General features: G+C 36.9%; 1 protein-coding gene across 1 annotated transcript in view; it reads left to right on the top strand.

Annotated features, from left to right (window-relative positions):
• The window catches only part of TSHZ2 (teashirt zinc finger homeobox 2), a 384,615-nt gene extending 380,217 nt beyond the window's left edge, over positions 1-4,398 (top strand). Inside the window, exon 3 of the mRNA XM_039343950.1 lies at positions 1,274-4,398. The gene's annotated coding sequence lies outside the window, so the exon portion shown is untranslated. The remainder of the gene's footprint in view (positions 1-1,273) is intronic.
• Positions 4,399-15,810: the final 11,412 nt, after the last annotated feature.

Raw genomic sequence — 15,810 nt, 5'->3', positions numbered from 1 at the left:
GCCCCACATGGTTTTACCCAGCTTCCTATGGACAAAATTCCAAAGAATAGGAAGAACCAGAATAAACAAATAACTGGATCTGAGACAAAAAAGGATATATTTTAATTAAATTATTTAAATGTAGTTATCATTAATACATTTAATTACAATTCCATTATCCAATAATTACTCCAATAGTTATTACATCCTATCAGTGGTGGGATTCAAATATGTGAACAACCAGTTCTCTATGTGAATGCCACTTCCGGAAGTCCATTCTGGGCCTGGGCAGCAAAAAATTAGCTACGATTCTGCCGAACTGGTGCGAACTGGCTGAATCCCACCAATGCATCCTATGCATCTTTTAATTTTGTTCTTCTGCTACATTAAAAGAATGGCACCTTCCTTGCTATAGTGGAAGTTCCATGATGACCACATTCCAGATTTGGATGAGAAACAAAATGTTTTCAAAGAAAAAAACAACAAAACACACACCCCTTTGGGATGCTCATAAGTAAAGAGGAAAAAGTACCCCTAAGAAGCTCCAAAAGAAAGAAAATGAGAAAAAGAATTAAAGCGGAAAGGTGGGGGGGAAAACCAGCACCCCCTCACCGTTGGGGCCCCATCCACCAGTAACTTCTGCTCTCTTAGCATCAGCAGTGTAGGCTCCAAGAGGTTCAAAGTACTGCCCTTCAAGTCAAGCTCAAGTGTCTGTGAATTCACAAGTATGAATTTCATTGACAGGTCCAGCACTAAATACATTCCCCCCAACTTCACTATCAAAAAAGAGAATATTGTATAAATGGACATAATCACAAAACAGGCCTCTAGTCCCAAAGAAGGACCTCACCAGCACAGGCAGATTAAACGTGGTAGGAAGCATCCTAGAGGACATATTTGATGAGCCATGGTGGCACAGTGGTTAGAATGCAGTACTTCAGGCTAACTCTGCCCACTACCAGGAGTTTGATCGTCTCAAGGTTGACTCAGCCTTCCATACTTCTGAGGTCAGTAAAATGAGGACACAGATTGTTGGGGGCCATGTGCTGATTCTGTAAATCACTTAGAGAGGGCTGAAAAAGCCCTATGAAGTATGTAAGTCTAAGTGCTGTTGCTACTGCTATTGCTAAGCTCCTTAGCATTCAAGAGAGGACCTATTGCTTTTGTTACCCACTTGCATTCCCCCTCCAAGACCCTCACCTCTCTGATGGTGCCTGGCTCAAAATATGGCTTAAAGGGGGGGGGGAGGTTGCACTGTTATTTGCATTGTTGTTTTTATCATTTCTAATTGCAGGACAGATGCCTTAATTCCCAAGCCTGCTCTGAACTCACCTCTGCATGATGCACCACTTCTGACATTGAACTTCCAACAACCTGGACAGAGAAGATTGCCAAAAGAATAATAATAATAATAAAAATCTCCAGCTATTCTTCTTCATCCTCACTAACAATTTGGTAATGAAGTATTGATTTCCACTCCCCTGCTTATGGACGATATTAGATTTTCATTGATAAACTGCACCAAGGCTGTCTGAGCTCCACTTTCCCTTTTTGCTGTCAGTAAAACAAAGTACCGCTGAAGTAGGATAATGACTGAAAACATTGATGTACTTATTTTGTCAATTTGTAACACTCAACGAGAAAAAAAAGAAGTACAATTCTTCATAGTTTAATATCGAGGCATGTTCCACAAGATGCAGTCACACTAGAAGCTTTGCTTTTCATGGTAATGTCCATTTCCTATTTATAACCCCTTTGGGATAGTTTGTTTAAAGGAAATGTTTCAACTCAGTGCAGCTATTACCCACACCTGGGCTGCCCAATCCAGTCATTGCACCAGGGATCAATACATCACCGTAAGTAGAAGAATTATTAAGTTAAAACAGATTCTGAGCCAAAAAAAACTCGGAACAGCGTTAATCTTCCCAGCAAGTTGTTCAGATTAACCATGTTGCTGCCAAAGATTTGTTGAAAATGGATTTCTGGTGTGTTCCCCCCCCCTTTTTTTTTTTTTTTGCATCTATAATTCATGTTGTCTTCTCTCTCTTGTTAACCATTATTATTTAAAATCTCCACTGTTCTGTTTTTCAAGATGTATGCAATGGAGTAGATTTTTTTTAAACAAGCCAACAAAGATTGTGTGTATTAAGTGCTAAAACAGTGAACTATGATACAGTCATCTCTTGCCTGTATTATTGAGATTTTTCTTTGTAGACTATCTTTTCTGGCCCGGTGGCTTTCAGTTGGGTTTGGAATAGAAATTCCAGATACAATATATCAAAAGAAGAGCCAAATTGGAGATTTTTTTTCCCCAGATTTTCGGTAATATGGTAACAATTCCCATCAAATACATGGGTGTCCATTTACCTGTGGGGGTGGGGGTGGAGAACAATGTTGTGCACATCCTGACATCATTGTGCCACTGACATTATAATGTGCATGGCATTACTGTTGCTTCTTTGGATACCTATGAAAAGAAGCATTGCATTTTGGTATCTTTTCCAAAATCCTGCTTAAGTTCAAAAGACTGTTTATTGCCTAGAAAAGGGGAGAGATGTTTTATTGTTAAAATGGTCCCTCTCAACTTTTCTTATCCATTAAAACTTTGGAAGTCCTGATTTTAATTTGTGGAATATTCACGTTAATAATGAGATCTAATTAAGACATCCATTAAAAGCCCGTTAAAGTTAATTTAACGTAAAAAATCCAATAGAACCATATTAGATTTTCTCCATTAAATTAACGTTATGGATTTTTAACGGATGTCTTAATTATGTGTTATTATTAACAGGAATACTGTATTACACAGATTAAAATCAGGTTCTAAGTCAACTCAGAAAGCCTTCTAAGACATTTGCATGGAGCAAATTCTCCAGCACCAATACATTTTTGGATAGGGGTTAAATAGAGGCATAGCCTTCTTTTTCTCGGATCGTCATTTCCTGTAATAATAATGCCAGCCCCTATGAGAAAACATACTTCTGCATAAGGACAAAGCAAAAATAAGACCAAATAAGGGCACTTTTTGCTTTTCAAAAGACCAGTGAATTGTGTCCTATAACTAAAGTCTACAACTGAGAAACTACATGGGGGAAAGGCAGAATCATTAGAAAAATAACTACTGTAAAAGACAACATCTGAAATAAAAGGTAAAGCTGGTCCCACGTAAACAAAATAGGTCACACCACATTTTGTGTCACCTTCCGTTCTCAAGAACAGGTTTTAAAAAACGCTTCTCCATCAGAACTGAGAAATTCTGACAAGATCCCTAAATTCAACATTCTGGGGGAAGAGGGATAGGAAAATTCCCTCCTTATTTACCTCCTAGGGAAAGAGCTGCCCTTATGCTGCATATAATAGCAAATTGCTTTTTTTTTATGGCATACATAACCGAGATGGGGGGGGGGGAAATATGGCGCTTGAGGGAAGGAGGGAAAAAAGTAAATGAAGTTCCAGGAATGTCATTCTGAAGTAATGAGGCATGGACAGAAAATATACCCCTCACATCATCGGATTGAGATGGCAGTCGAAATAGCTTCATTGAAGTGTCAGCACTCATCCATCAATCAATCATCCACAAGGAAAAATAGCGACAATACAACCGAGTAGCTTTTATGGGATTTACTCATGAGCATAGGGAATAGCAGCTCAAATGTAATCCTGACATGAAAGCAAGGTGCTGATATTATTTTTTTTATGATAGGAGGATCATAAAGTGAATTGAGAACAGTAAGGTCTGTCTTTGCTTAACCTATTCAACTGGAAACGAACAGAGCCTTCGGATGGGTTAAGATGGAAGCAATGTACGTGCTGCGGCAGGCTACTGTCTGTGGATGGCGAGATGCTATTACAGACAAATTGATGCATTAGCGCGGATTTCCTCTGAAGCTGTTCAATTGCACCAGGCCAAGTTGGGGATGATTCAATGAAGTTCTGCAGAAACATGCTTTGTTGTGTGTAAATTAGGATGAGGTGGGAAGCAGGTGGGGTAGATAAAATGGTCCATTCCCCCAAAAGATCTCCAACCATAGCTCGACGCAATGCAGAATGAAGGTTCTGTTTAATGGGAAGTACTTATATGCAGATGGACATTGACACAGAGCTATAAGGGGAGGATCTTCTGAGTAAAATATTGCCTCTGCCTTAAAATCACAAGGTGATCCCAGGTAAATCTGCTTTTTTTTGAGGGGGGGCTCAGTCTCCACAAGTAAAAAATGGGAGGAATAATAGCAATCATTATCATTCACCTTGCAGTTTGGTTTTCAAGTTACAGCCAAATAATGAGCATTAAGACTTTCAAAACCTTGAAATACAGGTAATCCTCGACTTACAGCCCAAAATTTATGTTGCTAAGTGAGACCGTTGTTAAGTGAATTTTGACCCATTTTACATCTTTTCTTGCCACAGTTGTTAAGTGAATCATTGCAGTTGTTAAGCTAGTTACACGGTTGTTAAATGAATCTGGCTTCCCCATTTATTTTGCTTGTAAGAAGGTTGCACAAAGTGATCACATGACCCAAGGACACTACAATCGTCATAAATATGAGTCAGTTACCAACCACCTGAATTTTGATCAATGACCACAAGGTTGTAAATGTGAAAAATGGTCATAGATCACTTTTTTCAGTGCCGTTGTAACTTTGAATAGTCACTAAATGAACTGTTGTAAGTCGAGGATTACCTGTGCCATCTCACTGTTAAGTATGGCTTATTATTAACATGCAGTTTTGCAGGCCCAATCATGGGTAAAGTTACCCTCAATCTCAAGTTCAGATATAAAGTCCCAGGCAGGCTTTTGAAGATTAAAGATTGAATAAAATAGAGCTGGAAGGGACTTGGAGGTCTTCTAGTCCAGCCCCCTGCTCAAGCTTACCAGCTTAGCTTCAGAGCAAGACAAGGCTGGCCAATTACTGCCCCAGTTGAGCCTCATGTAAATGGGCTGCGTGCCAAGATAACTTTTTGCAATTATTCCCTAAGATAGGGAAAGGACTGTGATAAGGTTGCAGTCTCTCCCCTTTCTTATTCAGTTTTATGCCAAAATTATCATGAGGATGCTAGATCTTGAAGAATCAAAAACTGAGGTAACGATTGGAGAAAGAAACATCAACAATCAGCAGAATTATGGGTGCATTTTATAATTGGACTTGAGAATATTTGCACAGGTAGGATACTTCCTTTTAAACAGTTTGTTCAGGAAGAAAGCAACAAGTGAGCCTGTTTTTCTGCCCTTTCCTGTCTGACTAATGTAGAATGCTACTGATCTTCAAGAGGCCTCCTTTGTTGCTGTCATTGGGTCTGCATCTGTCTTGGCTAAAAGGTGGAAATAAATCAATGCAATCCAATGCAAAATTATGCAAAACCAGTTGGGGGATCTTTAAAAATTCTACAGATTTGGGGAGATATGGTAGCTATATATTGCAAAATCTTTCAGGAAGTTAGACAGGAAAGTCTCAGAAGTTGCTTTAGAGCAGGGGTAGTCAACCTTGGCTCTTTTATGACTCATGGACTTCAGCTCCCAGAATTCCACGAGTCATAAAAGAGCCAAGGTTGACTACCCCTGTTTTAGAGCCTTCGTGTGAAATTCAGGATCTCCATCCATCTAGGGCTGGTGAGCAATGTTCTTGTTCCTTCAACACAGTGCATTCATCCTTGGTATTGTACACTAAGGTTTTAATTAGACATGGCTTCTGTCTAGTGCAGTCCAACATTTGGAGAGCTGAGAACATCAGTGTTTGTTCTAAATAAACATTAAGCTTCTAGATCTGCTGGTTGCAGAAGGTATTAGAGCAGTGCCTACTAATAGTTTAGGCTTAATTAAAACCCATTGTATTTCTCTGAATAGGATAATGTACCACTGACTTCAAAACCTTTTCCTACCCTTTGGAAATAAGGAGTAGTAATAATGGAGTGGATTATATTTGGAGTGAACCTTTTTTGAGGAGCAAACAGGTCCAGATACAATTCACGGCAAGGCCACATCTTTCCCCTCAATCTGAAAAGAGGCCACAGATAATTTCTCCATGTATTTTGGGTAGAACAGAACAAACTGAACACACCAAAATAATGCAGCAGACTTTTCACCCCAAAAGGACATCATGCCAATCACAAGGCCAATTCTTGATAGGTTTGTCTAATGATACGGTATTAATTTTCAGGAAGATGACCAACGAGAGCCGCCCCCGCCCCCGGCCTCTCAAAATGAATTTTTTAAAAGGCTCCTTACAGATCACAAATCTTTCCACAAGACTATACAGAGTTTTTCATTTTCCTTACATTGTTCTCATTGGGGAAGGTTTTGGATTATACAATATGCTTAAATTCAAATATTTACACTCTCTCTCAGATTTCTACTCTTTCTTGTTACAAACCTGGTTGAACTGATAGTTTATCTGTCATATAAATCAGGTAATACGAGGGGAAAATCACTGCCGCCTCTGCTCAATATTATCATCCTGACTTTTATTCTTATCAGAGATCCTCAAAACATTAATTAAAAAAAACCAGTGATCAAACAGCTGAATATTTATGATTTGCATCCCTACTTATTAGCAAGTGGCATATTGATACACTATATATCCAAGCTGTTTACTCTTTCATGCAGCAATAAAATAGAAAGCCTTGTCACCAGCATCTACAGTTTGGAAAGATTTACTCAGAAACCTGAGATCTTTTTTTTTTTTATCCTTATTCTGATCAGTGTGTAAAATAAAAAAGGTGGGAAAGTGAAGATTTAGATTACGCCTTTTCCTTTCATCACACATCTTCTGCATGCCCACACTGATGGGGGGAAAATGTGCTGCAAATAACTTGCATCTCAGAGAATTTCCTAATTACTTGTAGTTCATAATACCATGACCAGCTGCTCTACATAACCAGCATTGGCTCATCTCTATGACTTTATAGCTTCATTTCCACCACTTGGGGGAAAAAAAAGTGTTAAATAAATTGGATCCTAGACAGGATCATCTTTAAAGCAGTCTAGTCAATTTGTAAATATTCTCAGTACAGTTTTGTTCTGAAAAGCAAAGAAATAAAAAAAAAAGAAAGAAGAAATGCCAGGTCTTCAAATATGCAAGAAATGTTGGCTTTGGATGATGTGGGGTTTTTTTGTTTGTTTGTTTGTTTGACAAGGACTAGTTACGTGAAAACAAATCCATTACCCCTCCTGGAAATTGCCTGTTTGGTTTTTGGGAGAAGTAAAGTGGAAGCCCTGAATCTATACTATCAGTGATCATACAGAGGGCACTGTTTATAAAACTTCAGATAAACAGCCTGCCAAAAAAAGAGATTGTCTCATTTAGTAAAGAAAGTGAATTGATATCGTTTCATTCTTGCTGAACTTCTGGAGAACGTTTTTAATGGGCTGAAGTAGAGTTCATCAAACACATGGATGGAGCTCAGTGTATTGTCTCTTTGGTCATTATTATAGTTGGTTGCACAATCAGTCAGATATTTGGACTGGGTGTGGCCTTTTTATCCACCAACTGAGTTCTTCCCAATGACCTGGGGATAGACAGCTGTGGTTTGACGGTATCATCACAGGATGTAAATTGGTCCAAGTAAAGTTATCTTTTGCAATTGACTGATAGTGATTTTGTCAATGATGATGGTGTTCAAGTGATACTCCAAATATTTTGGAATTGCACCAAGGTACAAATCCCTGTTGGTATTATCTTTGCTTTGATATAGACATTCTATTCCTATTTGCAGGAATTTGTATTCTGTGATCTTCAATTCTTTCTCTCTTTTTTTGCTGTTTCCAGATACTGCCATGTCCACTCTCCAGGCTTTTCATTCTTATTATTCTTATTTTTCCTTTCCTGCCAGTAAAGTTATAAACAGTCCAGAGCAATTCACAAACAATTAATAGCACCATCAGCAATTAAATCACCTTTCCTAAAGCAAAGTAGACTGAAGAATTCAAATTTTAAATTATCATCTGAAAGGCAGTTTGGCTCCGCAGTTGCCTGGGTATATAACCTCAGAATGTTTAATTTCCTATATTGTATAGTGTTAAATGTACATATTATTATTGCAAAATATACAAAATCCTGGTTATATGATGGTACCTTCATTATTTGAAAAGTATATTCAACGTTAACTCATTTTCTTTTCTATGAAATGTAAAGAGATTAAAAATCATTTTGAAAATCAATGTTACATATTAATCTCTCCCTATAACCATTTACAGGAGAACAGTTACTCAAAGATGTTTCCAGCAATATAAATGAAAGAAGGTTATCTTTTTTTATTACATAGCAATAAATAAAGCACCATATGTACTAGGATATAAATACACTAAGCAGAATTAGATTTTTACAGCAAATGTAAATTTCACCTTCCCACACAAATGGGTAAACAAATTCAGTCAACAAGAAAAATGTACACATGAGTAATAATAGTAATAATAGTAATAGGCATATTGAGTGAAATCCCCAAACATCTGGAGGATCACTTGAACATCACTGGTATTGACAAAATCACCACCAGTCAATTGTAAAAGGCAGCTTTACTTGGAACAACTTACATCCTGTGACAATATCTTTAACACTATCAAACAACATCTGCCTATCCCAGGTCTTCAGAAGCATAAAAATGTCAAATTGAGTCTAAATATCTGGCTGACTGTGATGAACCATAATAAATATAAATACTTATTTAACACTTATGTTTTTAGAACAGAAGAATAAAAATACATGTGATTCATTACCATAAGGATATTGTAATATTCTGATACAAACTATAGAAAATTTACACTTCAGCATATAAATACTGAAAATATTTCACCTTTTCCAAATTCCAACTTCTCCTACCATTATTTTTTTTTCTTTGACTTCTTACTATTTTAGATATTAAAAAGCTTCAATACCTGAAATAGTAAATAAGTAAATAACAGACAGGAGAAGAACAGTATTATTTTTCTCTGACATCAGAACTAACTGTAATGAAAACCATGGAGAATTATTTAAATGTTTCTCAATTCTATTTTTTAGATTTAAAGAAATCTTCCAGGGCTATGATAAAAATATGCATATTTGAAAATCTCAATATGGAATTGCAGATTTTGGCTCCAAACCAGAAATTGGCAACTTCTGTTGGATTACTCAAGAGAAACCTCATTAGATGGCTGGTAAACATGCCAAAACTTTATTACGAGGCCATATAAGAATTCTAACATCATGCAACATCTCATTAAAATCTTAAGAAATTTTGTGAGCATCTCCCAAATGATTTGGCTATCTTGCATGAGATCTCACAGAATCCAACTGAAATCTTTTGAAATTGTGTTTTTACTGCTGCTTTGGCTTCGTCCATTGCAGGCTATCAACTCCTTGATCTCTAGGTACAATTTTCTTAGGAGAAAGCACCTTTGGGTGTTGATACAAAGCCAGTAATGAAAGATTCTAGTTCTAGTTCTAGTTCTAGACCAGACAACAATAGTAAGATTGAAATATAGCGTCTCTTGACTCTTAAGATTTATTCTAGTTGCTGTATCATAGCTGTGATGCTATATTGTATCTATAGGAAACCTTGAAGAGATGAATAGGTTCCTGTTTTCTGTAATATAGAGGAAGACCCACAATCTATATTTCTACTCACAGTCTTGCACAAAAACCCAGCCAGCTGCTTTGGAATTATAGTTAAATATTAGTTTCTTAAATTGGAGAGAAAGATGGGATGGAAATCTGAAAAGTATATGTACTTGATGGCTTGATGTAAAAACCATCTCCATCTCTCTTTATACTCAAGAATGTCAAGATTTATAGGTCATTTTATCATATTATCTCTCTTTTTCTTTCTCCATGAAGCTCATCCTTGCTTTTTGTTTCCCACAAAAAAAAAGTGATTTGTAAATGATGCAATCCCTAAATGAAACAGGAATGGCAGAATATAATGATAGCTCATTCCAGTCAGGTTACTGGGTTATAATCTATAACTGTAGAGATGACACTTTATTCAGTAAATTCCTTTCTTTCATGCATTTTTTGCCTTTTCATTGCTGGAATTGGGGTAACTGAATGGAGCTGAGTGTTTATTGGTTGAATGCCCTTTCTGATCCCTACTGGTCATTGATATTCTGGAAAGTTTTGACTTGTGACAAAGGTCTGACACCTTCTCATTTAGTAAAACAATTATGAACAGATCAAAAAATCTAAGGCAGAGGCCAGTGTTTCTGAGTCTCAGCAACTTTGGAATGTGAGGTCTTCAGCTTCCAAAATTCGCCAACCAGCATAGGGAAGTTGAAGGCCACACATTTTAAGGTTTCTAAGATTGAAAAATGCTGCCATAGGATCACCATGAGAGAGACAATCCACATTTCTAGTTGGGGGGAAAAGATGCATGCCAGTCTTAGGTTTGTTCCAACTTGAATTGTTAATTGTACAAAAGAGAGATGACAGACCAAAACAAAGATTTTTAGAATGTTGAAATAGAAATCTTTGCCTAAATCAGGGGTCCTCAACCTTGGCAACTTTAAGACTTGTGGACTTCAACTCCCAGAATTCCTCAGCCAGCAAAACAAGGGAAATTGAAGTCCACAAGTCTTAAAGTTGCTAAGGTTGGAGACCCCTAACCTAAATAAAAGACAATTGTTAACATCCATCATTGGAGGCTTTTAAAAAGTGACTAGACAGCCATTTGTCTAAAAATGGAATAGGGTCTACTGATTGAGGAGAGGATTAGACTAGAAGACCTCCAAGGTTCCTTCCAACTCTGCTCTTCTGTTCTCTTTGTTAAACCTACAAAACCCTTCTTCCCAAGTTCCTCAGTCTTCACATATTGGTAATTGTCTTGCTAGGACAAAGATATATGGATATCTTTCCCTTGCTAAGTCATCTATATTACAAGGTGGGAGTGAATTATAAATTGATAGATTCCTTATATTGTTTTAAATGCATTTATACATACCCGTAATGTAACCTATACTTGAGCCAAATCCAAATTTTGAAGATCTTTTCAATGTTCTAGCAGGATCCTTACAAATTTTGGATTTTTTTCCTTTGGAACAAAAACTTCCTGGTAAGAATGGATTCCTCTTTTTTTTTTCTGAAAAAGAAACAAGAGACAAACTCTGAAAGAGTTTTTGTATTTTTCTTTGTTCTTGCATCCACTATTGTAGGCCAGCCTATCTCAAGCAAATGCCCACTTCAAATTAGAACTGCCTAGAAATTCTAGAAATTCACAAGCACCAAATTTGCAAGACACTAAAATGAGAAACGCTGTCACAGATGCTAAAACGCTGAGATCTAAAAATCTCTTTATTACCTAAATCATTTATAACTGACTCCAAAAGTCCTGGGTATGGAACCCAGAGTTCTTAAAGAGTTGTTTCTAAACTATAATTTTAATTGTGATAGAAGAAAGTAATTGTTAAATTGGAGTGGAGAGGAGAAAATTGTATTAATAGGTCTCATTCGAAAATTCAGTTCAAAGAGACTCAGTTCAATTTCCCATTCAAATTGGGTTTAACAGATCAAAGCAACAAATGAACTATTGAATCAAATGAAATCCTTCCAGATCAATGCTATTCTAACTGGACCATTCTGAACTTTTGCAGATATTAGCATTTGGATTGATTTGAATTGAAGGAGATCAAATTGATGCAATTCAGACATCCAAATGGGACTGGTTTTCCTAATAAAACTGGATCTGAGTTGGATTGCATAACCATAACATTCAAATTTAATTAAATATGGATACATGAAATGAATCTGATTTAATCTTTGTTGTGGCCTCATCCAATATTCTTCAGGAGCTACATAGTAAAGAGGGTTGTTTGAAAAAAAAAAGTTATGCATTCCTGTTTTAGAGTGTAGGATTTTATTCTATATGACACATTTTATATGTCAATCTATGCGGAGTTCTTAATTTCTGGGAAGTATAGGCAGGACAATAGTATCATTTATGAAATTCTCTTTTTATTTCACCCCCTTTCTGTTTGTCTGGAACAATTTGCAGCACTAAGCCATAAAGAGGACTCCTTGTTTAAAACAAACCAAGATTTGCTGGCAAGGCTAGCAAAAATCAACTAGCTCTTTTCAGCTCAGCAAGGTACATCCTAGGGTTTTTGTTTTTTTATGTTTTTCAATAGATCTTTACAGTAGTACATTTTCTATGACATCTCAGTGGTGCTTAAAGCTAGACTTCAATGAACAAGTTCTCTCAAAGGTCCACTCCTCTTTGATCAGGTTTAGGAGCCCTGGACACTTTTCATTCTCTCTCTCTCTTGCATATATACACACACAGACACACAGAGACACATCAAATGTCCATTCAGATCCAATCTCTCTAAAAAAAAAAAAGTGGTACAAATGAAACCTCCAAGAATCATTTCTCTTCCCCCATCCCCCAACTCAAAATCATTGCCAATCAATCTGTAAGAATGCTTTGGTGTGATCGCACTATTTTTGTTATGAGTCGCATGCTGTATATAGATTATATTGCCTGTATATTTGGGGGACGGGGGGGGCAAAGAGTTGGAGGGGGGCTGGGAAAGGGGAAGGTTGTAGGAATAAGGAAAAGCAAGCTGTTTCTGTGTGCCCAGCAGCTTGAACTGCCTGGAAATGGAAGCCTTTGGTGAATTTTTGTACTGTACATATTTGTAAATGATGGACTCTATTGCCATGTTAATGAACACAGATCTTTTGTTCTGGTGGCTTGTTTCTGTTTCCTACGCAAAGAAACCCTTGATAACAAGAGAAAGGAATCTAACCCTTCCCCAGCGCCTCTAGTCTGCTATGCCTGCTGAGTCACATGGGTGTCTTTCCTTGCCTCACCAGTTCTTAATTCCACAATGAGAAATTAAAATGGGTTTTAAGAGGAAAAGATGGCTTTGTGGGAAACTGCCCAGTTCTGATGATGGTGATGAAAATTGGGGAGAAAGAAAATAAGCCCTAATTTTTGGTTTGAAGGCATGCTTAACTCTCCTGAACAATTGGAACATGTGCAATTACCCAGTCTGTGTTTTATCTAATACTGTAGTGCCTGGGTTTTATTTTATTCTATTTTTCTCTTTAAAGAAAACTAGGGGCAGGGGAGGGAGGAAGTCTCCTCTGAAGAACCATTTGTAATTGTCAAAATTTGAAACATTAGCTTAATTTTGTTTTCATGACCTCACATTTCTCCCTCTTATTTATTTTGTTGCTATTCTAATGGGCCCTGAGGCCACAGCTGACATTGTAGTACTGTTCTTCCACATTAAGGATGTTTTTAAAATTACTAAGATTATTGAGCCAACAGGCTGTTTTAATCAAAACCATGTTTCACTTGGTTTGATGATTATGAATGGTCCTTATAGTTAAAATAAAAGGGAAGAAAATTAAACCATGAGACTGTGATATTTAGGAATATAGCACCACCTACCGATTTTTAAAAGAAAAAAAATCACCACAGATATTTAGCTTTTCCAAAAAAAAATAAATTATTTCTTCTTTTCAATACAAAAGGAATCTAAAATGATGCAATCTATACACTAGCCTTATGGAAGTTATAGCTCTAGATTTTTTGGACTACAGTTCCTATCATGAACAGGTAACATGGATGACAGTGATGGGATTTGCAGTCCAAAAGTGCTATTATAATTGGAACATTTCTGTACATCTGCCTCCAGAATAAAGCTTAAATTGATTCCCGAATATCAGCACATAATAAAATTTCAGGAACCATCATTCTGCGTATTGGCATAAGTGGGCCTAAGTATTAGTAAATAAGATAAATAAATGGGATTTTTTTAAAAAAAACAAGGTTAGTTATTGAATGCATTCCTTTTTTTAAAAAAAACAAAGGTATCATTTTATTCAATTGCTTTGTCTTTCCATAAAACCATTTGTTAATAAAGGGATTATTATGGCCCCCTATTCTGGAAGGTAACTTTTTCCTGATAAAAAGAAAACAATGGCTCTTGTTAAACAAGTTCATCATATGTAACAGTTTTACAATTTCAGTAAAGTTGGAAGGAAAGATAGCTAGCTATCTTGTATAATTTGCAAGGACCTGTGCCAAAAATATCAAGATGGTGGCCATAACTGGGGTGAAGCCCTACCTCTTTTATACAGCATATATAAAACTGGGTGGAGCTTCTTGAGGTGTTGAGCATCATACTGATTTTTGTGCCTCCCATAGCTCCAGCTGCTATTGATACTTCAATCCTTGTTCCACCTCCCACATGCATATGAAAATAAAATTGCCCCAAGTGTCATAGATGTAATTAAAAATGGAATTGCTGAACAAATCAGATATCTTTAATTGTGGTGTCCTAAAGGCAGAGATAATTCTCATATAGTCCTGAATGTTCTTTTCCAATAGTAAAAAAAAATATGTACATACATATATTATATATTTATTTTTAAATAGAAACATGTCCATTCTTCACTCCGTGGCAGAGGAAGGAAAAAAAAAGAAAGAATAGACCTGTCTGTTTTTCATGGCAGTTATTGGAAAGCAACTGTTCCCATCTAAAATGTTATCATAATTTGCATCAGGCAACCCAACTGCAGACATTAAGGGCTTGGGTATGTGTTCAATTATCATTTTGCTGGAGGCTGTCCCTCATTTTAATGCATTCCTCATTGAACTACCTTTCTGAAATCTCACTGATACGGCTTGCCGTAGACATGCTGCACAACATCATTAGCTTTGCAAATAGCTTTATTTCAGTCGAGACAGACTTCAGTTTGGGCCAATTGTATAATGGAAATTTGAAGAAGGACTAATAATTAAAAAAAAACAGATGCACTTACAAACATGAAAAGAATTATTTATATGATAAAAATATATTTAGATTTTCAAAGCACAAGTCTGAACAGAAGTGCTCTTTTTATGCTTTCTGAAGATGTTAAAAGTCTTTCTACATCAGGCTTAATAAATCTGTAATGACATTTGATGGATTTGATTTCTTCCTGTGCCTAGCTCTCTCTCTCTCTCTCTCTCTCTCTCTCTCTCTCTCTCTCTCTCTCTCTCTCTCTCTCTCTGTGTGTGTGTGTGTGTGTGTGTGTGTGTGTGTGTGTGTTTCTGCACCCACATTTGTTTCCATTAGAGACGGGGAGGGGGGAGAGAAAAGAAAATCATCTGACCTGAGAAAGAAAGTCTGGAGTCTGCAACTGCTTCTGGAAGAGACCTAAAATTATTGTCTGGCTTGTTTTATTTTTTTTCCCCTTCCATTTCCTAAATGCATGAAGTGACATCAAGCATCAGACAGGTCACGCACAGAGTCTGACCTGCACCCTGTCAGAAACACCCAGGTGCCATTTTCCTTGGTGTAAAGATGGCAGTTTAAGTGCCTTTGTAATAAGCATCCCCATTTAATGTCCCATCTTATGGACAGATGACTGTGGATGAATACACAGTGATTGCTCCTCAGCTAGAGATCCTTTCCCCAACCTAGTGCTCTCCTAGATTGGAAGCTAGAGTTGTTCCAGCTCACTAGCCTTGATGAAAATGTGACCAGCTTGGCTGGTGTATGAGGCTTAATCCAACATATTCAGATGAAGTCAAGTTGGAGAAGATGCATTAGAACCTTCACAATTCTAAGGTTTATGGACTTCATCTCCCAGAAACCCCCAGTCAGTCATGCTTCTGAGAGTTGATGTCTACACATCTTAAGTTTTGCAAGTTTGAAAAGCACCTGCATTAGAAGAACTATTATAATAGAAGGACTTCTTCAAAACAACATGAACACAGGATGTGGCTCTTTGCCAAAATGCATGACATAAACCTTTCCCATGTATGAATTTCAATTGATTGATCTCTTAAGCCAGTACAGTGCTGAGAATTCTAATCCAAGTATCAGGAGGATGTTGGTGAAGATTAACATAAAGATTGATGCATCAAGGT

Source organism: Crotalus tigris, unplaced genomic scaffold, assembly GCF_016545835.1.
Source record: "Crotalus tigris isolate CLP2741 ecotype Arizona unplaced genomic scaffold, ASM1654583v1 scf7180000017881.257975618366:2651188, whole genome shotgun sequence".
In the NCBI taxonomy this organism is placed as follows: Eukaryota; Metazoa; Chordata; class Lepidosauria; order Squamata; family Viperidae; genus Crotalus; species Crotalus tigris.
This window is presented reverse-complemented; position numbering and strand designations above follow the sequence as displayed.